At 37.3% G+C, this 25,995-nt stretch overlaps 1 protein-coding gene across 2 annotated transcripts in view; it reads left to right on the top strand.

The window, feature by feature from the left end:
* The window catches only part of PRKN (parkin RBR E3 ubiquitin protein ligase), a 758,368-nt gene that overhangs the window by 703,132 nt on the left and 29,241 nt on the right, over positions 1 to 25,995 (top strand). The gene's annotated exons all lie outside the window — the stretch shown is intronic.

Genomic DNA, 25,995 nt, shown 5'->3' with positions numbered 1-25,995 from the left:
AGGAGCGTGGCCAGCAGGTCAAGGGAGGTGATCCTCCCCCTCTACTCTGCCCTGGTCAGGCCTCACCTGGAGTACTGTGTCCAGTTCTGGGCTCCCCGGTACAAAAAAGACAGGGATCTCCTGGAAAGAGTCCAGCGGAGGGCCACAAAGATGGTATGGGGCCTGGAGCATCTTCCCTATGAGGAAAGGCTGAGAGACCTGGGTCTGTTCAGCCTGGAGAAAAGAAGACTGAGAAGGGGGTCTTATCAATGTTTATAAATAGCTGAAGTGTGGGAGACAGAGGGATTTGGCCAACCTCTTTTCAGTGGTTTGTGGGGACAGGATAAGGGGTAATGGCCACAAAAAGGAGCACAGGAAGTTCTGCACCAACATGCGAAAGAACTTCTTTGCGGTGAGGGTGACAGAGCACTGGAACAGGCTGCCCAGGGAAGTTGTGGAGTCTCCTTCTCTGGAGATATTCAAGGCCCATCTGGACGCCTACCTGGGCAGCCTGCTCTAAGGAACCTGCTTTGGTGGGAGCGGTTGGACCCGATGATCTCTCAAGGTCCCTTCCAACCCCTACAATTCTGTGATTCTGTAACAATGATATTTGTGTTCAGTTCCACTGATCAATACTAGGAATGTTTGCTCATAACTAGTTCACATGGCCCACAGTCCAGGAGTTGTCAGCTCCGTGTAACTATGAACACTGGCCATGTGTTGTTAAACTTTTTCAAAGGATGTCATATAGCAATATTTTAGTAGGTATAAACATTGTGTGGAATGTAAATGGAAATAATTCACAAGTTTGGTCATCTTTTCATTACTCCAGCATTACCAAGAAAGCGCTCCTACCATGCTCTCTACAGTTATACTTTTTGTCTGTGTTATATAGTCGTTTTTGACTGTATTACATAAGAAAGGTCCACTGTGTAAGCCATATAGATAATTGACTTTAAACTGTGTTTCAAAGATTTTATAAAGAGATCTTTATTAAACCTTCTCCCAGATAAGACTAAAATATGAAACCAATGTTGATTTCATTCTCCTCTACCCACACACATTTTTGGACTGAGTTAACAGGACAATTTTACCTTTCAAGCGTTGAAACCTGAAATAAATGGGGGGAGAGAGACCTCAAACTAGGGCACAGATCTTTTGCAAAGAAAAGATTCTGAAGTGACCCTGAAAACTGAAGAAACTGCAAAAAACAATATTTGTGTCCTTCATTACAAAAGAAAATAAAAATGAGATTGAAGATAAAACTGGGGAAAACCATACATTTGAGGATAGCTGAAAGTTGCCTTGCAACTCAGATTTAGAGCATTTTAATTACATCAGGAATATCGAATTTTAAATATCAATTTTCGTAGTGTCATATCTCTTCTCAGAGTTTTCAAGGTTGTGTACATCTGCAGCAATACAGATCAACTTTAAGGAACATATCTTGAACTTAGGGTTTTTTTTCTGAAGCAGAAATTTGCATGTCCTTCATGATGGAAACACAGTACTACCTTTATTGCATATATAAGCAGAAGCTTTCTAATCATATGATATCAGTTTTATAATGGACATTTTAGTATACAAGACAGCATAAAAGACTAGGGCAATGCTCCTAAACAAGTGTTCAAATGTCTTAAAAAAATCCCAGTTTGACACTGAGCTCAGAAAACAGTGATTTTTAATAAAACAAGATTGCAGTATTGAGGGCAGCTTTTCTCAGTTGAGGGCATCAAACAAAACCAAACTCATGCAAGGTGACTCTAAATTAAAGATTCTCATATTCCCAAGAACATTAGGGCTGTCGGCTCTTTTCCTGGTATGCCACTACTTCTAATGTGTCAAGGACTTTCTAGCTGTCACTTCACCTCTCAGAAACTTAATTTAATAAGATACTAAATTTAGACAGCATCATGGGCAAAATCCAGTAGTTTAAGCAGCTGGGGAAAGCATTAATCTGTCCTATTTCTAAATGTTGATTTCTACCTAGAGGACAAATTGATAGTGCACAAAAGTTTAGTTGCATTTGTGTGGGGACCTAATGTGCATGCTTTAGAGAGTGTCTGTGTAAGTAAGTTAATTCTCAAGGTATGTAGTCAGAATCTGCAAGTGTCTGCAAGAATCTGCTTTCATTGTTATCACTTGTAAAGTGACAAATGTGTGTGTTAATTTTAAACGGGACTATGGTCCCAGCCCAGCAAGCTTGAAATTGGAGAATTTTGAAACTTGTATATTGCACATGAAAATAATTTACCAATTAATCGTGTTTGGGGGGCCTTCTATATAGCTTCAAGTTGTTCAAAACTGAAACAACATGGAAAAAAAAGTGATGTTCTTTATTTTGTTTTTACTTTTTTACTATTTTTTGATGATGGTCAAATCGTCATTGGTCTCAGGTGTATTTTACAGTTCCAGGCAGGTGAATTGGTAGACTATAGTATTTATATTTTGCTGTTTAAACATCAATAGGATAACTCTGAAAATAAAAATGTTTAGCCTGAAAACTGCACTCCTCTGATTAGGAAATATAGGGTATTGTTAAGAAGCCTGTATTTAAAAAACAGAAGGAAACTTATAGAGCACATTTTATGCAGCAAATTTCTGTTCCAGCTTGTTTTCACGTTTAGATCTTGTTAAAACTAAGGGAGATTATATTTCATATTGCTTGCTTATAACTGTGAATAATTATAATACTTGAAATTCAGTTGGTAACTGTGTATATTTTTCATCCTTTAGGAAGCTTTAATTTCTCTAAAAAAAAAAAGTGTGCAGAAGGATTATTTTCTGTCCTGCGTGCCTGTGCAATTGATTAAAAGTGAAACAACCTGTCCTGCTTAATTCTCACTGCTTGCTATGTGGACCTTGCATAGCCATGTGGGGAGGAAATCCAAGTTCCTGGATCACATTCTGTTTCTGAAGGCACAACACTAGAGAGCCACACAAATTAGCATAGATGATAAAAAGTAATCAGCCACAGGGTTTAGTTCAATCTGGATTAAGATGTGGGACAAGTTAATGAAGTACAGCGACACATTCCCAGTCTTAGTATATTCCCTCATGCATGGGACTGTGGTATAGCCATGGCAAGCACTTTTTGTTTTAAAGTATATTCTATAGTATGCTGTCCCATCCCAGACTAGTAACAGTTCTGGCTATGCTGGTTCTGAGATACATGACTTGTGATCATGGGTAAATATGACTGTAAACCTTGTACATCAAAATGTCTTACAAAATCAAGAAAAACATGTAAGCACTCATAGTTCTCACACTTGCTGTTTGTTTTAATCACCCAAAAATAAACTTCAGAGCCTCTGAAATATCAAATCTGGAAAATACCATCCAGCTTACCCCTCCACTACTGCAGGCTGCTCCTTAATTTCCCTGTACTTTGTGAAGGCTCAGTTTAAAAAATTTCAGAGCCTACTCTTGCAGTTACATTATTTTGTAGTTTTCTGTGGTCTGTTCAAAGAGATTCTCAAAAAATGCCAACGGGGACCTACAAGGATTTTGGTGGGAGAGTTGCAGTCCTATCATGGATTTCTGTGTGGTCATAGACAGCCAGAAAGAAGAACAAGAGAACAAATGCTGCTGAGGACCATAAATCTCCTCCACAAATGGGAGGATGCCTGAATATGTTGTTCTGTTGTCATCCATAGACTTAAGGGCAATATTTTACTAGAATTGATATGTGCTATCTATGTAAACACATGTAATAAGTATTTGTATCTAGAAGGAAATAGGCAGCTGTACTTGTCCTCTTCACTAGAGGGCAGAGCTTAGCACAGAGAAGGGGTGACAGCCACATTTCCCTATGCTAATACTTCAAGCTCAGTTCAGAGGTATGACATTATATATGCACACAGCTTCAGTCTTCTCTAATCTCTGGAAGCCCAAAGGCAATGTTATAGTTCTATCAGTTCAAACCCAGCTGCTGGTCTATCTCAAATCCTGATCAGCTCCATATCTCACCACCAAATCTGTACAAACTTTGCTATGTTCATGAACTTGTCTACAGGTCTCTGGAAGACAAATTCTTCCCTCATTACAATCAATTCCCCAGTCCTTTCTCTTTTTTTCCCTTCCTACCTGTAGTGCCTTTTTAAAAATAAATAAATAAAATAAAATCCTAATAAGGCTAATAAGAATCAGAAGCAACTATGTGGAAAGCTGTGTTAAGGTATTCAGGTGATGATGTAGATAATGAAATATTAATTTACTAAATGATTCCATCTGAGATCCAGTGAGAGGTATGCAGAGGATTTGCCCTGATTGTCAATGTAGGTGGATCTTGAGAAAGGACAAAAAAGAACTGGGACACTGAAAGAAGAGAGAAATTGAAAAGTCAGTCGATGAAAGAGTGCTAAAGATATAATTGAAGGAAGGAATCCAAAGTTGTGGGTTTGGAGAAAGGAGCAGGAGGCAAGATAGACCTTTTGGACTTACAGAGAGAAGGGAAAATAAGTAAATAGGGTTAGGAAATGAGAGAATGTGTTTTCATGGGCAGTGGTCAGAGGTTAATGAGGGCTTTAATTCTGTTTTTAATGAAGAGAACATTGGGATTAAACAGAATCAGAAAGGAAAGAGCTCATGATGGTGGCAACTAACATTTAAAAGAATGAAAGGATAGGAACTACAGAAAACTAATCAAATCCATTAAAATACTGTATTTTTATATACTGCCTCAAGTAGAAAAGTTCATAATCATTCAAAAAACAAAGATGTAGTTACATTTCTTTATAAATAATTTTGTCTCCATGCTCAGCATTTATATTAATTATAAATGAAATAGTTTCATTTTTAATAAAATACTATCCTTAATTGGAAGTAAGGTATTAACTAGCTTTCTCAGCCTGTCATCCTGACAATAGCCAGTATAGAGTTTAAATTCTTCATGGAAGTTACAACAAGGCTGCATTAGTAAGACAAAGAAGAAAACCATTTAATTAAATTGTAAAAGACTTTAGTAAGGAAGCAGGCTTAGGAATAGTTTGAAAATGACAGCAGGCACTTATAAAGAGTGATCACAATAAGGAAATGCACATGCTTACACAGACCTAAATCACAAGGCTTGTTCCTTCCTTCCAGCATAGTTTATTCGGTAAGGTTTTGCTAGCATGACTGCTTACATGAACATATGAATGGTTCAAAATGTATAATGTGCTTCCTTGAGCACAATAAAAAAGGAATATGTTTACAAAATATAGTTGCTAAATTTGAATGCAGATGTTACATGTTTGGCAATATAAATATTGTATAATTATTGTTCTGGAAATGAAAAATTAACTCTTAGAAATGGGTTAATGTGTCGTAATGATTATTCAGGAAACATTATTGACTATAGCAGATATCGGGTAGAAGAGAGCTTCAGCTGACAGTTTGTCCAAACCAGACATAAAACACAGATGAAAAGCAGAATAAAACAAATAAGACAAAGTAAAAATAGATAATTAATATCAAGTAGAAGTTGTGAAATATTGAAAATCAAAAAAAGGAAATAAAGATTGAGGTAAATAAAAATTTGTGGGTTTTGGAGGTATGAAAAAAATGGAAGAGGATAAGAATAACAGATTAGCATGTCTGTTATTAAAGAAATCCTAAGTATGGTACATTCTCATCTTAAACTACAGTCAGCAAAATTATTGATAGTACACCAAAAGGTAGAAAATGTACAAAAATTATTTCAGACTTATATTTGTAAGTACTATAAGGTATTTTATTTTGGAAGTAGACTTTCCAGGCTTTTAATAACATGGAAGGACTGCAGAAATGTGTACTCGGCATAAATATTTTTAAATAAGTAGATGCAGTAATATGTATTCAGAAATCCTGAAAGAGACAGATAAGGACATCTATAGTCTGCTGATGCTTTTTTAATAAATCTTGGAACAGAGGAAATTCTGATAAAATAAAATAAAAGCAATGATGAAGTGCTAGTTATCGTTGCAATATATAATATATTTTCCCTATTAAAAACATCAAGTAAAATGTCCAAGGTAACTATATGCTGGTTAGCCTGACACCTGTCCCTGACAAAAACAAGAAAGTGCCAATGAAATTAAATTAATAAAGAATTAAAGGACAAGAAAGTAATGAATTACAGACAGCATGACTTTATAAAGATATCTTGTCAACAAATTTGATTTAAATCTCAGATGTAATGACACATCTGGTTGATGAATATAATCGGGTAGAAACGATGTACTGTGATTTATTATAGGGGTTTGACTTAGTAACTTATGGCATTCTAATGTACTGAACAGATGTCAAAAAGCTGTTGCCAATGAGAAATTATCATGGATAGGGGTGATTTCATTGGACTTTCACAGACATTGGTACAAAGCCACATTTTAACCAATGATCTGGAGGTGAGTAGAAATGACCCCTCACAGAACTTGTGGATGACACAAAGACCGGTGCGAACTGTAAACAAAGATGCAGTCATTCTCAGCAACTGAGGTCACAAGCCAAGGCACTTCTTATATAGCTACATGCACAGTTATACAACTGCCTCCCAAATAGTGGTCTACGTTTAAGAAAGAGGTGACTTGACAAGTATCTGTGGGTCATGAAGGCCATGCAACTGCCCATGCACTCACAGTATGATGCAACAGGAACAGGTGATCCTGATGTGAGAACAGGAATGTCATGACCAGAAACAGTTGAAAATTTTGGGTGGGAGGAGGAAGGGTGTCAGACAAGAGTTGAAGAATTTATTCTAGAACTAGAGAAAGTGTCTTAAAATGTGAGGCAGCTCAATTCATTTAAGTAAACAGAAAGAGCCTGAGAGGTGATTGATCCCCTTCCTGGGGAAGGTGCCAAATGGATATTACAATCCATCAGAGAACTGTAAAATCTAAAAATCTAAGAGTTTAACAAGAACTGTCTGAAAACTGAAGCTGGACAAAACTAAAGTGGAGTAAGATTGGAAGACGTGTGCCATATAGGTTTTCAAACCACAGTTACTATATTCTCATAATTAGTCAAATATTTTCATAATTGGTAATACAAATGTTGCACTTATATAACAAGTAATCAGACTGAGTATAATGAGCTTAGCAAAGCAGTGAATTGTACAATTTGATTGCTTGTTCCTTCTACATTATTCTCGGTGAATGAATGCTGACTTACATAAGAGCATTAACAGTATTGCAAATACTCCACAGCTGAGTTTTCAAATTATTGCCCAATTTGAAAAGAGCATTTTCATGGTAGAGGTGGTATTTCATGTTGGAACTGTAATATAACAGTAAGCTTTTTCCTCCAAAAGGGACTAAATTTTAAAGAGAATATGGTTTGATCTTAACTACTTTTTGGCCTTGCTCACTTTACCATTGCAAACATATAATTCTGTCAAGTTTTATTTGTGCTAATGTTCACAAAAACAAATCGCATGTTATATTTCACAGAAATACTTGTAGAAAACATTAAACTCTTTAGCAATAAAGATAAATAAAGAGTAGCAAATAACATTTCGTATTCCACCCTGAATTGAAGTGACCTCTAGTACAAAGTCAGAATTTAGAAATTCATGGTTATTTTACTTCTGGAGAACATATTTCCTGTGATGCAATAAATAAATATTTTTGTTTTCTACCTCTATCCCATTGTTTGTAAAAACCAAACTACTAGTAGAGGATATAACAGAATTCAGCTTTTATGACTGAACACTGCTGTAATTTTTAATGTCTTAATTACAAATGGAAACAAATGATGTCTTACTTGGAAAAAGCAGTAAACAGAGTACTGACATTGTGGCCAGGAAAAAGATCTATAAAAAGCAAACCCAGATAAGTCAAATTATACACACACACACACACATACACACACAAAAGGCACTTTACTTGTCAAAACGATTGCAGTTTTCATCTATAAAAAGATGCTTCTGGGTGGTGACTCAAAACCCCTACATTTGCTATTTCAGATGTAATTTCCCTCATTCCGTTTTCCTCTGGTGTCAAGAGCATTAAAAGAGACACACAGATTGCACGCTGCCTTGGCAGGCATCCTGTGAGCGAACACAACCTCTTCAGAACTACTTTTGTTACTTTCATCAAATTTTGGGCTGTGCTGGGCACAGGTTTTTCCTGTATATGAAGGTGAAGATGTGCTACAGAGTAGAGAGGGCATGACATTTGTCCATTCTAATAGTACCTCTTGCCAGCCAGAGCTACCTGAACTTCATCTTGGGTTGGGGATAGGGGCAGGACTGTGCTGCCAGCCATTAGAGGCTGGGGAAGTCCTCACCCCCTCAGTGTTTCAACTTTTTTTTTTTTTGGTCTTTGGCAGGGGGAACATTTTTTTTATTATTGTTTTGGGGGTTGCTGGTAGTTCAGCCAAAGACCTTCCCTCTGGGTCAAGAGTTCCTCCAAGGGAAATCAAAGTCCTGGTATTTCAAATTTGTGATCTAGATGTATGCTCAGCAATATGTCTGTTTCCCAGCTGTACCCAAAGCTGTGTTCACCTTCTAGGAAGCTTCATTCTTCAGCTCTGCCTTTCTGTAAGGCCTTTCCAGCAGCTGGTGCCCTTGTAAATTCAAGAGCTGCCCTAGGGTGAGGAAAGCCAAAGGCAAAAAGACAAGTTCTTGTCAGTTGCTTTCACCCTTATTAAATGTCTTCTTAGGGAGCTTGACAAAGACTTGTGGGAAGACAGCAGATGGCCTCTTCCTGCCCTACAGCCCTGTCTCAACCGGGTCACCTTGCCCTGTCCCCGCCGGGCAGGACATCTATGGGAAGCACTGCAGAGTCAATCCAGCATGTGGGCAAATGCATTGCTCAGAATGGAGACACAAACTGATAAGCAGAAATAAAAATATGTCATTAACAAGGGCCTCTTCCTCTTCAGTTAAGCTGCTATTATTTTTTCTTCAATTTGGGTTTAGCATAATCTGAAATTTAAAAGAGAATATTTTTCCTTTGACCCAGCGTTAGAGCATTGGATGGTGAGGACAGTGGCTGGCATGTCAGGTTTTGCTTCAAAGATGAAGCAGTCTGAACTATCCATTGTAACAAGATTGGTGAATTTTACAAAGTGAAAAAAGGAACTTTACACCTTAGTAGAGATACTTCTCCTTTCCTTCACATAAGCTTAGCAGCAGCATTTTGTTTTGAGATGGAAAGTGATCTCAGACCATACCAGGAAATCTTGCTAAGCTGTCTGCAACAGCGGAAAGACATGGGCATTTTGAGAGTGGTCACATTTGTACTGCGTTAATTTAAAGCCTTTGGTCAAACTATAGATGAAAAACACTCATGACAGAAGTAGGTAGTGCATGGCACTAACATTTGAATAGAGACGTGTGTTGAATCTGTGAGGCTGGTCTACAATCACAGACATGGCTTGATAAACTAAATGATGTAACTGTGTGCTTTGGTTGTACAAAAAAAAGAAACCGTTCCTTCGTATCTGTAGTCCTAGACACTTACAGCTAAAGTCTCTTAATACTGTATAGTCTCAGACGAGTAATAAATCATAATTAACACCTGCAAGTTATCCCTGAAATGACATTAGTTTTGCTATAGATAAACAAGTTCCTTTTGAAAATCTGTTACAAAAATATTATGGATGAAGAGCTAGGAAGTCAAAAGTTAAGAAAATGTCATATTAGCATACACAGCCTTGACTCAGATGCACAGACATAGTTAATATGTACTCTTGTCTTCTTAGTCACAGCTATCAGCAATGTATCATAAGTGAACAGGATGCAAGCTTTTGTGTATGCTGATGTTGTTTCCAATAAAGCCCAGTCCATCCATATGGCTTTATTAATTATGTGAACAGTGCATTAGTAAGCTTCAGATGACATGGCAGCTGTGGCTTTCACAGTTTTCCTGAGGAATGACAGGCTGTATGTCATTAAACAGTGGAGCTGTCAGATAATTTTAGAAAGAAAGTGAATCCTCGATATTTCTCCTTTCTGGAATGTTTAATTTTCTGTGAATGGGAAGAGTGTCTGTATTTAGAACCAAAATCCATTAATTTACAGCCCATCTATAATGTAGTCTTTGACAAATAAAGAATTTTACCACAGTTCTCTGTTGATACTCTGATCTGCAAAGACCATCCTCTGTTGGATAAGAGAATAATTTGCCTTTCATACATAATCAGCCTTGAGTGTCATCTGAAAAAAATTACCTTGACGCTATATATATATAAAAAAATCTTTCTTCAAACAATTCCCTCTTCTCTTGTATTACAGTATGAATACTGTTTAAGGAAACAGTCTTGAACAACTCAACTCCTTTTGCATATTTTCTGATCTCTTTTCCTGCTACAGTTCTAAAAGTTCAACAAGTATAGCAATTCAGTGTACAGTGTGTATCCTAGAGCTGACATTTCCAGCAATAGTCAGCACAGAGATGAAGCTTGGGAGTAAAATTCCCCAGTTTATTAAATAACTAAGTATTAAAATCTAGGGGCTCTTGTGATGAGCCTAAAGCAGAAGTTTAAATCCAAGTCTTAACTTTACTTCAGTTTGTATTGTTTATACTTACATTCACTTAAAAGCCTGTGCTTCATTTGGTTGTAGGAAATCTTTGATGTCTGACTTTATGTTTGAAGTCATTGTGACTCCAAATTTCTGGTTTGTTTCTTTATATATTTCAAATAAACGTGTGCACAGTTAGCACACTGGTATTTTCCACTTCCGGGAGAAGGAAAAAAGGACTGAGAAAAGTATAAGAGGAATGTCTTTTCAGATGAAAATACATATACTGTATTATTCTGTGATAAGCAATCATAGGATCTGTTCCTGGTGGTTGAATAGAAGAAATAATCCCATTTTCCAGTATTTTACTTCAAAAGTGACACCGTCAAAGACAAAGAGAACACTTGCAGTGAATGACATTGCTCAGAATAAGTGAAGTTGCAAGAATTGTGTGTGTTTGCAAAAGACAGAGACCAAAAAAAAAAGCTTTTTCTGGTAGGAAATGTAGTTGTTAAATAAAGACTAGCTGCAGAGTGGAGGATGCATGTGGCTGAAGGTATTTAGGTTCAGAATTTTTCAATGACACTGAAGATTGTACAGATTTCCTGATCCTGGGCTTTGGGATATTTGTATCCAAAAGATGTTAAGTGCTGCATAGTATTTGGAATGCTTTCTAATTTTTTTAAAGCTTCATTTGTGGATAATAGGCCTCCTCAGATGAGTAAGTACGGGTGCTTGTCGAATCCAGAAATTAGTGGCGGTGTGGAGAGGAGAGCTACCAGTGAACATCCTAAAGCTTTGAAATTCTGTGTTAATTGCATTTGAAAAAATAAATAAATAAATAAATAAATAAATAAAAGCAACCTCCCCACCTCCACATCTAACTGAAAGTAAAGAAATCTGCTTAAATATGTCCAAAGTATTTACATTTCCTTTGCATGCAACCTGTGTATACCATCCTTTCTTTTACAGCTCTTCTGTTTAATGTGTTTCTTTCTGGGTCAAGGGCTTTTTATAAAGTTTTATGGTGTGAATAGCTTGTAATACAAATTTGAAAAAACTGCTTGTAAACTTCACAGTTAAGCTGAAAGTATGTGCAAGGCCCTCAGTTAAGACTGATGTCACGCTTCCAGTGGAGCCCCGCTCTGAGAAGACAGCAGAGCCCCTGATTTCTGCTACATCCAGAGCACCTCCTGCTCTCTGCTGAGCAGCCATAGACCAAAATCCTAGTTGTGTTACCTATTCTATTTAAAAGCCCATTAGTAAGAAGCCACAGGTTTTTCATAGATTGAAGGAGAATATCCAGATGTTGATGTCTGTTGCAGATGTAACTTTCACAGTGGTTGTGTTCACTTACTCTGCGGTTATTTCACAGTGGTTTCCTAGGTTACAGCTGGCTCCATTTTGTTGCTAGTTACAGCATTCTTAAAAAAGCTGATAAGTAATTGCATCCTCAGCATCCCCTCAACAAGAAAGTGTCTTTTTGTGTGTTCCGTTTTGTGTGTGCCTTAGAGAGCCCCAGTGCAGCAGAGCTGTAATATGTGGAGGCAGGTTCTGCCCTCTCCATTCTCAGCAGAGTGCACATGTGCACATCCCAAAATCTGCAGTGAAGAACTCCATCTCACAAGCATTAAGAATTGCTTGGATACATGAGTCCCTAGCTGGAATATTCATTTTTTTATGGGCAGAGTGGTAGAAATGACTGGAAAAAGGGGACTGAATGACATTCCCGTGGGTGGAATTGAAATGGATCCACCCTCTGACAAACATGGGGGATTTCAGTTTGTGAGTTTGGGAATTTTCTGATTTACTTCCCACAGTCATTCAAAAACGCAGGGGGAAAGGTTCAGGAGTTTTGATTTGCTGATGATTGCACAGTGAGTTAAAGGCAGAAGCAGCATCAGAAGTTTGCGTTTCTCCATTTTCTTTTCTTAGATTGCAGATACGGGTGTTTCAGTCTACTGTTAGTTACCTTGGAGATTATTATCAAGGCTCTAGGTCAACAAGTAATTAGAGCCTTATTCTGTCAACAGATTATATCAAAATAATCATCATCATCTACAGATGCGTTACTTCCATAAGAAAATTTATACCTCCGTAACTGGACAAAGCAATCATAATGGCTTCCACGTATACTAGCCCTACTAGTAAGCCAGGTTTGCTAACAGATCAGTGTAAATTCTCTGACTGCTTCAAAATCTTAATGAAAACTCCTCTGTTGTCAGTGGAAAACTATCCTGTGCTGTTTCATTTGAATGTTCCTAATGAAAGGAAACTGTAGTATTACATTTGTTTTCTTGCCATCATCTATTTACCATCAGTTTACAATCAAGTTATACAATATCGTGTATTTCTATTTCTATTTTCTATTTGAGTAGTTCGCTTACACTCAGCTGAAGTACATTTGCCTATATTAACTGTTTATAGCTAATTACGTATATGACTATTTGCAAGCTTGGGAAACATGCTTTTGGTTTCAATATCTATTGTAACAAAGTTTCTACAAAAGCCTTAGCAACGTGAGAGGGTATACACAGATAAGCAGCTTGGTTTCCTCTATTTGAGAATTATTCACATAGAAGACACCAATATAAAAAGAGTAACTGAATTTTAGAATGAAATTATCAGATTAGTTTCAGTCCAGATTACAGATGCTGTAAAATTAATCTGGAAAGAAACTCAAACATTTTTCTTTTAAAAGATCCAGTGATTAGGGAAAATTCTGTTTGCTTTAACTTCCACAGGAGTCCTCACAGCACAGAAGGAACAGCTCTATGCTGGTATAAAATATATTGAATATAAATTTGAAATTTACTGGGAAGAAGAACAGATTCAGATTGCCTCATTTAATTATCCATGCTGTTTCTAAAAGTAAACACTTTTAGCCATTGCAAAATGTAAAAACAATGTCAGTTTTATAAACTAAAAGGCTTTAATTTTTTAATAGGTTAAGAAATATAGGCATCTTTTAACTTGGTCAATTCACATTAGAGAAGTTCCAGGATTGCAAAAGGCAGTGTAAATGGAAAAGAAAAAAATGACTTTGATATCAGGAAGTTGGAAGTTCAAGGGAAAAAATATAGCAAGCTATGTGGCATTCGTCATTCGTTTTTGGCTTTTGTTCATGGTATAACTAAGAGAGAATTTAATCTCCCTGTATCAAATATCTTAAAATACTATTCGATTCAGCTTTTCAGCAGAAAAGCAAAATGGGGTCAACTTTATGAGAATGGATCTGCTACTCAGATTTATAAAGATACATAGGAGTGCTATTGATCTGGAGGAGCTGGAAGAGCTCCGGTAATGAAAAAAGAGGCTAACTGCTGTCAAGAAGTGCTGTTTCTTTAAACTGATGCTGAAGGCTGTGTAATTTGTAACAGACTGGGGAGAAGAATTGTTTTTGAAACCCTTGATTTTAAATTTGGTTTTAAATTCTTTTTCCATATGTAGTTTTTCATTGCTTAATGTTGTGCCAGGCCTGTTTTTACATAGTCAGCATCTCATATATAAAGGATGAGTTTCTCTGCTGCCCCTCCAGCAGGGGCATCCCAGAAGATGCAGCTGAGTGCAAATGAAGCTGCAGACTACTGAAGAATGCTTTCCACTCTGAGTTATTTCTGGCATTGACATGGCCTTCAACATAGCTTAGTAAGCTGTGGAGCAGATGAGCTCCTGTAGCACCTGCAGTCAGCTAGCGTAGCTGCCATGGCATGCACGAAGGCCTCATTTTTGGCTCTGCTCCCCAACCAGTTCCTACTGCCAGGGCTTGCTGGTACCAGCCATTGCCCTGGTACCAGCACTGCGATAACTTCCGACTGCAAAATTGTGTGATGGTGACTTATGGCAAGTATTCCTATGTCCCTGTCTGCACCAGCCTGGGAAACCCACCCGGCCTCCCTGCAAGGCCTCCAGCCCCTGCCCCGTGGTCGCACACCAGCACGCTCCTGCACCCTGCGCTCAGGCAGAGGCAGGAAGGCTCCTGCATGGGGTGATGGCCATGATGCACCAGGCCTGGGGCCCACCGAGCCCGTCTGCTGTCATCAGCAGACACAGAATATACACTGAATTTAACCTGCAATTTTATCATCCAGTCATGTTGTCTTATAAGGTTTTCTTCAGTTCTTTACAATCAGCTTTTGTCCTTGCCTCCCTAAACAATGTAGTGTCATTTGCAAGCTTTCTCACCTTGCTGCAGACTTCTGGCTGGGGTGATGCATGATAACTCCCACCATTCATCCCGGCAGAAGTCCACTTTTATCTCACTTACCTTGCAAAAAATGGCTGTTTACTCCCTGCTTTGTTTCTACCTGAAAAATACCACCTATTCACTTCTGTGTAGACCCAAGCTCTAGTAACCAGTCTACCTGGTAGCCCTCTGTGGACACTTTACAGTCGCTGAGCTAACAACACATCTTACTGCCAGCAGCTCTGTGCTGCTCTAAAACACCTGAAACAAATTGCTGTAGGTGCACAAGATTCTGTATTTCATTCCAGGACATTAAATACTGCAGTATTTAACTTCTGTGCACCTAGCTCCTGTATTGGATCTAGCCTGAAGTATACACCAACACCGTGTTCTTTTGTACAGAAACAGTAAAAGAGAAAAGCATTTGAAACTACTACCTTCTAACAGTCCTGTACCTGGGAAACCCAGCCACACTTCTGAAAGAATGATAAACGTTTGGCTGAGGTTGTCTGCACAGTCAGGAGGCTTTCTTTTTTCCAGCCTTCCTCTCATACTTCTCTCATATCAGTAAGTCTTTGGATCTCTGAAGACACCTATCACTCAAATGGGGATGCTTATGTGGGAGACAGAACTAGATACACTTTGGACCTAGGGTGAGACCTGGTGCAAGGCTCTGGAGCTTGAGGTTTTGCAGGTGGATCTCAGCTCTGTCCACTACAGGATCAATTCATGTTCATGGGCCCCTTCCCAAATACACACCAGAGAGGACTGCATAGTCCTAGAGGTTCAGTCGGTTTTAATAAATGACTTCGCGTTGTTCACGGAATATGAAAACATCTCCCCAGTGAATAGATTTGGGTTTGATATAACTCATTTATTTACTTAAACATGATTCTCATAAAGAGATTGAAAGACAAACACTGTAGAGATCAATCATTATAAAATGGTAATTACAGAAAAAAATCATAACTGACTTGAGGTCTTTTGAAACCTAACCATACAGTGATACATTCTTACTGTATATTATGGCAGACCTCTAGAAGCCTTTAAGCCAAACTGCCCCACTTTTTTTTTTTTTTTTTTGAAACTAAGCATGACAAATACAGGAAAGAATTTTCTATTTCTATAGGTAGATTTTATTAAAAATATACCAACACAGGTACTATGTATACTCTTTCTCGCTCTATGTATATGAACATGTACACGCACAACTGTACATTGTATACATATACGTATTTATACCCTATATACTGAACTAGAATGAAGTAAAAATTTTAAACAGAGAAAAGTTGGTGGCTAAGACCTATTAAATAAAAATGTCTGGGAGAAGGTGAATCCTTTGTGATTGGAGTGTCATTACAAGAGGACCTTTACTTCCATATTGCTTTCCAGCCTAATAACTATTAGTGGCTTCATAGACACCTCTGGATAAATAAATCCCTCCAGATTTTTAAGTCTGTTTATTAAGAGTGGGTTTGCTCTGTTCTTCAAGCACATCTCCTCCTGCGAGAGTCCCACCCTATATCTGTGTCCTCACTGCCAGGTCCCACTCCCTGTCCCCCACAGCTCCCCCCCATATATATGTTCCAGGGGAAAGCAAGCTGCTGCTCTCTGAGGAGTGCACAATAGGACCCAGGGTGCAGCAGCCACAAATGTCACCTTTTCACTTGTCCACTCCTAACCTTTTTAACAAAACCACAATATTGTAGTGGCTATGTAGTCTACTACAAAGTAAGTGTTTGTGCCCTCTGTTGCCTACATAGTATGGAAATGGTTGAAAAGGCTCTGTCTTTATGTATTTATTTACTATGCATTTAATGTGTATGGTAAACGGGCTATGTTTGATGTGTCGATCTGGTTGCCCTTACATTGTGTACACTTGCCAATGCCATCTTCTGTATTCAGTGTAGTAGTACATCATATCATAGCCTGATCAACAAATAAACCATAAAGCATATACCTTTAAAATATTACTGGTTTGTCATCTCTAGTCTTCATACAATATAAGCTCTAATAGTATTGCATAAATACAGATGATTCATTGCTTACCACTAGTTAATAATGACATGAGTAAAAATTTTTTTGCTTTCTTCTTTATAACTGTCTTTTTCTTGATGGATTATGTCTGTGAGCTCACATTTGTTTAGGACATCAAAATTATCCAGATACTCTTGGAAGTATCTGTGATGTTGCAAGCACCATGTTGTGGTTTTACCATGAATGAATTGGCAGGAAGATTGAAAGGAAACAACAAAGGAAACACCTATTTACACTCAGATACCTTGCTAGTAAGTGTTCACAATAAACAAGTAAATGGAAGAATAAATAGATAAATATGTAAATATCATTCCCAGAACAGATTGGGTATTATTAAATGGGGGAGAGATTTGGGAGTTGTTTATAGAAAAGTCCCTAAAGCCTTTGGACTAAAATACAGCTGCAGTGCTGAAAGCAAATCAGATGCTAGATTGTTTTGCAGGGGTAAACAAAGTGAAGCAAAGCCTGTGAGGGGATGTTGCTGTTACATAAGACACCAGTTAAATTGCATAAAAGTGTTATAACCCCTATTGTGTCCTGGGCCTCAGGGTATAATTGCTCTTGAAAAAGAGAACAAAGCAGAACAACCAAAATGATAACAAGTTTCAAATATTTAAGTGCTGAAAAATATACAGCTTTCTTTCCATGAAAGAAAGAAAGGAAAAAAAAAAAAAAAAAAAAAGAAAGGCACCTTTATAGTACTCTGCTGAAAGTGCTGGGGTTTAGAATATAAAAAGCTAACTTGGCTGTAGGTGCATTTCTTTTTTTCACATTCATAGAGAGCAAAAAATGAAGCTAAGAAATGTGAAAATCAGAAGATGAAAGCATAATGAAGAACTTTTAGGAATAATATGAAGGCTAATGATCGCATAAAATAGGTTACCAAAAACCCATTGAGGGACTTTAAAAGATATCTCTGCCTTTCAGAACATACAGCAGAAAAAAAGGATAGAGAGTTACAGGAGCATGTAAGAAAGTGATATAGAGAGCACAGAAAGGAGCAGATTTAACAATGGGACATGTTGCTCCGTTTTCTATTATGTAAGTCCTTACCCTGTGCTCATCAATGAGAATCTGCTCCACCTTCGTGTTCCCCCTTTATCAGCAGACTCAGTCTGACAGAGAGCATGAGACGAGCTCACTTTTTTTATCCTGATTTTGAATGGAAATAAGACTCATGCAACTGCTCAGTTTCTGTGTCTTTGCTGATCTTTCACATCCCTTCAGTAACTTTTGTACCCATGGGCCAATTTTAACCCATAGGTTACCACATATATTTCCAAAGATTTCATGAAGAGGTAGTGAGATAGAAAAAAGAAAGGTCTTTCAAATGTCCTAAGCTGCATTATGAGCCCAAGACTGATTAAACATCACAAAATCCGTATCATCTCTCAAACTCGTTATACAAATGTCTGCAAAACTGTCTTCTTGAATACTAATGCTCATAGAAAGCTTTCTTTTTTCTTTTCTTTTCATCCCTGGGAACTTTTTGCTCTTGGATCAAAGTGAATAAGAACCCAAAACCTTGTTTGGTATTTCAGCTGTATTGACTGGTCCAATTAAAACTATTACCTGTCTTCAGAGATCTTGCCCCTTGAACAAAGTACTACTTTCCAGCAACTATACTATTAAATAAAAAATAGATGAAATAACAGGATATTAGGGATAGATTTATCCTTACAGCTAAAACAAGAAATTCTTACCGTGTGCCGTTGCATGTTTTAATGTTGAGGTATTCATTCTTTCGTGCGCCTTTGTATCACAGCTGAATTTTAGTATTGCATATGAATTCCAAACAATAGTTACTCACAAGAAAAGCAAGAGAAAGTCTCTCTTGAATGTATTTCACTAATATGGAAGACACTGCTTCAGGAGGACATTAAGACAAGTAGTCTGTTGAGATATTTTTTAATATTTTTAGTTTTTTTTCATATTTTAAATAAATTTTTTGAGTTGCAATCAACATTTGCATAGCTACGGCAGCCAAAGGCAATGTACTGGCCTGGATGAAAAGCTCCTATCTGGTTTATCTGTAATTGATTGTCCATCAAAATTATGAAGAGTTTGTTTGTTTGTTCTTGTTGTTGTTTTTTTTGTTTTTTTTTTTGTTTTTTAAGAATGTGGTTGAGAAAGTTTAACTGCATTTTTGAAAGGTTGCTGAAGAGAGAACTGTAACTTACTGTTTTAATATATTTTAGCATTTAATCCCATGTATCTGAACAGTTTGGTTTGTTTTTTGTTGTGTTTTTGTTTTTGTTTTCCCACAAATACAAAAAGCAGAGGCCTGTAAATACGGAGTAGTCCCCAGCACTTGCTAGACATTATGAAGGGCTGAAAGATTTCAGTGCAAAATGCTAAATTACTTACACTTGTTTAAAAACAGATAAGTTGAATATAGTGATGATTGTTGATTGATTTATAAGAATCCTTTAGAAAACAATTCTGTTTGCTAGAAAACCCAAACCCGATAAATCCTGTATAATGTACAGATTACTGGAAACTTTGGTTTATTCCAGTTACAAATATCTACATGAATTAACTTACAGGCTGCAAAATTTGATTCTAGGTAGGATTGTAATATGGTCCAATAAAGTAACCAATTCCAAATGCCAGAGCTATATATAGGAGTCTGTCTTGAGAAACACTAAGGTGCCTGAAAAAAAGGAAAAAAAAAAAAGAAAGAAAGAAAAGAAAAATCTTTCCAAACTATCTCTTCCATTATTTCATTTTTGTTTTAATGAAGAACCTTTTGGGGAAATTGCTATGCTTGAATAGCATGAAGAATGTACATGACATTTTATTTCATTCACCTGTGACCCTGCCTATTATTCTCCTCAGCAGTTCAGAAACGAAACATTTCATAAGCTATTTGCTCTTTACTGGCCATTTAATTATTATGCACCTCATTTCTTTTGTTTAGTTGTTAAATTAAAAAATATATTTAGTTTTCTGTGAGTTTGGGGCTATTTTATAATTTTGTAGGCTATTCCAAGGTGTGTATGTTACAGTAAGATAACACTGGCAGGTCACTAAAAGCATTTGCTTTTGCTTCATACTTCACAACACCCCCAAGGCATGCGTTATCTCAGAGTACCACACATCTTGTTAAGCCTTACATTTTCTGCAGTTGATGGACAAGCTTACTGTCAGGGTCTTAGCAGAAATGCTACTTTTATATGTTCATAGCTTTCCCATTGTCTACAGTTCAGTGCTAAGATGCACATCCATTGTATATCGGATGTGTATAATGGGAAGGCACTTAGACCAAAGCCGAGAAAGAGATCAGTTTAATACTAGTTTCCTTTGAAAAACTATAGAACTGTGGACAGATTTGAGTGCAGAGCTGCTAGTGGGCTGAGACGGCCCAATAGCAACACCAAGACCACCACGAATATTTCAAATTATTTTCTCCTTTAAGATAAAATTTCATAATAGATGACACAAATAAAATGAGATTTACAAAGACTGGCTGCAGGATGACTCATCAATTATCATGTGTACACAAACTATATATTGGTAAGGCCTCACAGAAGTAATCACGTGTTTCAATTACTTGGCTTTATATATTTCTAATAAAAGCTCTTAGAAAATTTGAATTAAATAAATGGACTGTGAAGCTAGAGGAAACAGTTGGTAATTTTGACTTTCTGTTCTTACTTAAACAAGTGATGGGCACAAACCAATTCCTGGAACTAGACACTGACACCTCAAGTGCCAGAATCCACGAACAGAAGCCCTATAAAATGAGATGAACCTAAGCATCGAATTCATTTCTAACTTGTTCCTTGAACACACGATCAAACAAAATGTTGATAACAGAGCTAGAATTTTGAAGTTTGCAACCATTTTTAGTTTGAAAAAATAACACACTTTGTTAATGGAAAACACAGATAGTTTGAACTGTAACTCAAAATGGTTCCTTTTCCTTTAATATCTAGCAGGTTTTCATAAACTATAATTTTGTCATACAGTAGCTGAGAAGTGTGATGCACACTTGATTCTTCAGTGAAATTCTCCAGCATATATCACAACATATAGGAGCACATTAAAGTCCTTCTCTATTTGAAAAACATGATTCTTCCACTTTAGTACAAACAAGCATGCTCTGCCTCTTTTTGTTTTGCTGCTTATAGAAAAATTCTGACCTCCTGTGTATCCAAAAATCAGATTGAAGTCAGAAGGAGCTTATGGTGCATTGTTGTGGTGCATTGTTGTGGCACACAGCTGCAGTAAACATGCTAAATAAAGGTAACACAACATAAGAATCAAAACAAGGTTTACTAATGATCCTTATTTAATAAAAAGCTACAGTAATAACCCCGAAATACTGCAATAAGACAACTGGGAGCTGTAGTGGTTTGGGGCCATTATTGTTGAGTGCTTTTAATACAGTTCGCAGAAGTAACCTTTCTTTGTTTTCTATGTGAGCTGGCAGGTTGCCTTTGAAGCAGAAGAACAAAAATATAGCGGGGTCATGCAATAACAGTGCCTATTTACTTTTTTTATCTTTGCTTTAAATTCCTAGCAGCAAAGGAAGTCAAATTTTGAGAGGAAAAGAGAAGAAGAAAAAAAAAAAAACTAAAAAAACATTTTCCACCAGATTATAATTATTTCAAGGTAAATGGTACATTGCTGTTTATCACTGATCCATTGGAATATTTTTTTATTTGATTTATGCAAAAACTGAAAAGGCCAAAATATCATGATTAACAACAGAATAGACCGACAGGCATGTATGTTCATGTAGGGGAATTAGACACACAGTGGTAATTTCTTCAGGCTAGGTTTTATCTGAATATTATATAGGAAAAAAAGAAAAAAAGAAAAAAAAAAGAAAAAAAATTCCCTTGATTAATAATGTTCTTTTTAGGCAGGTCCTGAATATAGAATTTAGAACATGCTACCCTACTTAGAATTGTCTGATTTGCATAGCGTGCCTTCAGGATGCCTCCTGAGGTAGAAGAGGTGAATATCTACAAAAAACATTTCTTTTTGTTCCTACCCCAGGAGCACTCCAAAATCATGTGGTTTCATAGCTGGAAGGCTTCCAGGTGTGGCTGCTTCTGAGCCTTTTGAGAGCATGGAAGGGGATGAGAGGAAGAAAAGATACACCATATGTTAGGCAATAGTGTTGTTCTTACTGGCGTTGGTATAATAACATTTTTTATCATTGTTACAAGCATATTATTGCTTTTAATAAGTTCTAACAGTGATTATGAGGCTGTTCCTATGGTCAGGAGTGATGTGAGAGGAACGATGCTTCCAGATATAAATAAAAGAAAAGTGAAGGTGTTGGGAGATGGAGGAAAAAAGAAGAGAAATTTCAATAGCTTGTTTTATGACAATGAGGTTTTAAAGGCATGGGGGAAAAAAAATGATCAACAAGGAAAAGAGAAAAGAGAACTTCAGTTTGTTTCAGGAGTGCAGTGAAGAGAGTCAAGATGTAAATGTCGTCAGAGGAATGGGGGGAAAAAAAGAATATAGATGGAATGCATATGAAGAGTAATGAGAGGGAGGAGGCCCAGGAAGAGGTGAATTACTGCAGCACAATATCTCAGATGACAAATACTGAGATGTGTGCTCTGCTTGTGTAGTGACTCTTGATGACATAGAGATGTATGAATTTATATACTAGATGTCAGAAACAGGCAGGTAGGCCCTGATCCTGAGAAGCTGCAATTTGATGTAGCTCTGCTGGAGAAAATGGAGTTGTGCCCATTTCCATGAGCCCAGGATCTGGCCACATTAGCAAGCAATTTCATATATAATCAAATCATCATAACACAACCTAATTGTCACATAAGATTAATTCTTCAACTCTCTTTCTTATTAAAAACAAACAATAAGCCCTATCAAATCTGTGACTTAGAAGTAGTAAATAAATGAAGCATTCATCAGCAATAAGTGCTTATTCTAAAGAAATAGATCATTTGCACTGCAGTCATTAATTCCAGAAACTATGCCAGGTTAGAGTTCTTAAAAAAAAAAAGACATTCCAGTAGGTTTGGGGACCTCCTAGTGGTACTTGGAGGAACTGGATCATGCTTTTCTGAGATGTCAAGAAGCCTTTGCTCCTGCCAACCCTGGCACTCAGATGCACTGTGTTGATTTGCCTTCTTGCAGTGGATCTTTTGAATCAAGACTGGATTGTGGATGTGTTTTAGCTGAGCATAAAATGTCTTTATACAGAGGTCTGTTCTGCTCCCATGTTGTGCACAAGTTCCAGCTTGGAGTGGTCCTTCTGAACTTGTGCATGTGCAGATGTTTGTTTCTCTGGGTTTTAAGGATTACATCTGCTTTGCTGACTATGTTGAGAAAGGAGTGAAGGACTGGGCTTTGATTTAGTGCAATCTGTTGTTTTGCCCAGATTGTAATCCCCTATCATGATCCTTCTTCAGCAAGAACAAACCTTTCTTGCTCTAGACTGGAGCTTCTGGTCTCAGGGACCTGGGATTCCTGAAGGCAAGTCTTGCCAGTAAAGACAGAGGTGAAGAAGGCATTGAGTACCTTTTCTTTTTCCATGTCTTTTGTCACCAGATCCACTGCACTGATTCAGCAGTGAGCCCACATTTTTCTTGATCTTCCTTTTGTCGGTGATATACCTGTAGAAGTCCTTGATGGCTTTCATGTTACTTACCATCTTCAGCTCCAGGTGGGTTTTGGATTTCCCAACCCCATCCCTGCATCCTTGGACAATGTCTCCATACTCCTCCTGGATCCTGCTCCTGCATCTTACATGCTTCCTTTTCATGTCCAAGTTTAACCAAGAGATCCTTGTTCATCAGGCAGGTTTGCTGCTACTTTTGTTTGACTTCCTGATGGTTAAGATGGACCATTGAGCTTGAAGGAGGTGATCCTTGAACATCAACCAGGTCTTCTGTATCCCTTTTTTTTTTTTTTTCAAGGCCAGCTCCCATGGGATTTTTCCAGGCAGACCCCTGAACAGACCAAAGTATGTTCTCCTGAGGTCAAATCTTGTGGTCCTATCTTTTTGCCTTTATCCCTCTTCTCAGGATCCTGGACACCATCATGCCGTGTTCACTGCAGCCTAGGCTGCCTTCAGTCTTCACAACTGCAACCAGCTCTTCCTTGATGGAAGTATGAGAACTGTGTCCCCTTTTGGGCTTATTCTTCACTTGTGCCAGGGAATTGTGTATCAGTACACCCCAGAAACCTTCTGAATTGCTTGTGCCTTGCAGTGTTTGCCCTCCCAGGCAACTGAAAAAATATAGTGCATATTGGATGATCCATAGATATTTCAGAAATCCAAAGAAAAGAGGATTATGGAGTTGTAAAATTATTTTTGATAAATAAGCAATATTTATGGAATGTATTTTTTGTAGACAGAGGTCTTGCAGTATATGACAATATATGACAACATTTGTTGATTTTATACACATGTATATCTATTTGGTTTCTTAAGGCAGAATTTCTGTTTCTAAAATGTTTAGTGTGTGGTTCGTCAAAAGGATGCAGAAGTAGGTGCCAAATAGTTTGCATTTCCTGTAAACCAACTAACATTGTGAGCTTACATTTCACAGATCGTTTTTGGTGGTTTAGATAATTACACTACAAAAATGTCTAGGACCAACAGACCAGAAAAAGATCCGTTTGAAAGGTCAGACAAGAAGTCACATTATTGACTAGATATATACTCTGTGAACAATTAGCACAAACTGTGTAACTTTAAAAACTGTCTTTTTTTTTTCAGAAGAAAATTGCTTGAAACCACGTAGCCAGCCTTTGCACTGAAAACAAGGAATATAAATTCAGGGATCCTTAATGGGAGCTCTGGGTTGCGACCAGGGACTCCTGGCATGAACCAGCCCAGCTATCATTGATTTTTGATCAGCAAGCTGTGTTTCTTGAGAAGCTACCTGCTTTTCTTCCTTGACAGATGAAGCGTGATATTTTCATTATTATTCCAATGCTTTCTTCAGCAGTGTTTACAGAATATTTTGCACAGATGATGACTCATTCAGGAAAACCAGATCTGAAGATTTTTCAAAATTTCTTGCAATTTCTTTCTTGCTTCTCTTTGAAACATTTTTTTTTTATTATCATTATTTTAATTCATTCATTTTTCCAGATGACTGGAAATTGCAGAGCCTGAGTCTAAATCTATCCTTCAGAGCTTGGAGTTGATGGTGTTCTGCTGTTTGGCTGCATCTAACCGTAGACTGAGGTTTAACACCAAATTTTCATCCATTTTTGCAATCTGCCCTAAGTTTCCCTGTGTCATTCAGTGTCAATATTCAGGCTCAGGAACACCTCTAATTGGAATCATCTAATGCAGCATTATTTTTTTTTGCAGTATTCATACTCTGAATCTGAACCAAGCAGAGTGCACATCCATGCTCATTTGTTGAACTGGCTGGTATTGGTCTTTGAAGGGAGCACGGGCTGGCTTTGGTGATTGTAGATTCAGTTACTCCCTAATTTTAAAGAATTCACTTGTTCATAAGACAAACACAAACTAGAAGCAGAATAGTGGTTTAATATTATCCTCCTCCCCAAATCCCCTACCCTCCATAAACAATGTCTCAGAGAAAGATCCTAATGTTGTGCTTAATCTAGTTACTACGAGGAAACTCACTCTTGCTGGAGCCATGTGCAGTAGGTAGGCATTCCCTTAAAAGAAAGAAACAAATGCATTTGTTCATTATTTTTTGCTCTGCCTGACACATCGGCTATGTGACTATTTATAGTCATAAAAAGCAATGGTTACACCTAGAAGATAGTGTGAAGGCAACAAAATGCTTAAAACAGCACCATAGTTATCTGAGATACATTATTTATGATATTTTATTTGCTAGATTGTCATATTTATGTTCTTTTTATGGAGCTTCAGCTGTTGCCAGATTCAAGTGAAATAAGATGCAATGTCCTTGAAACAAGGAGCACCCCTTGTTCCTTTTTATGAGTTTTAGTGCATCTGAATACTGTTTCTTTATGAGACTGTCTTGTCAAGACTAGGTTTGCATGTATCAGATGTATTAGCTGTTAGTAACCCTGGACTGGATCTTAGCTGTTGACTATGATTTTTTCAGAATCTTTCTCGTTTGCAAAAGCTTAGCAAAGACATCCTATGTTGATTCCTGTTTCACTGCTGCCATCTTCTGAAAAAATTTTAGTATTGCTAGGTGGGCTTTTTTTTTCTTTTTTTTTAGATTTAACCTGGCAATCAGGAAATGAATGAAATGCGTGCTTTGTTTGTCTTATTGTTTGAGGGTATATTAATTGAACTCCAAAGATGCTACAGACAGAGGTAAAGGGATAGGCAGTAAAATTTGTTCCTCATGACATTCCTTGTGAACAGATACATGCATTCAGCAATAACATATCTTTTTCAAACTAGAGAGAAGTGATA

This window comes from Anser anser (assembly GCF_964211835.1).
Source record: "Anser anser genome assembly, chromosome: 3".
NCBI classification, from domain to species: Eukaryota; Metazoa; Chordata; class Aves; order Anseriformes; family Anatidae; genus Anser; species Anser anser.
The sequence above is the reverse complement of the archived record's forward strand: the minus strand, read 5'-3'. Positions and strand labels throughout refer to the sequence as shown.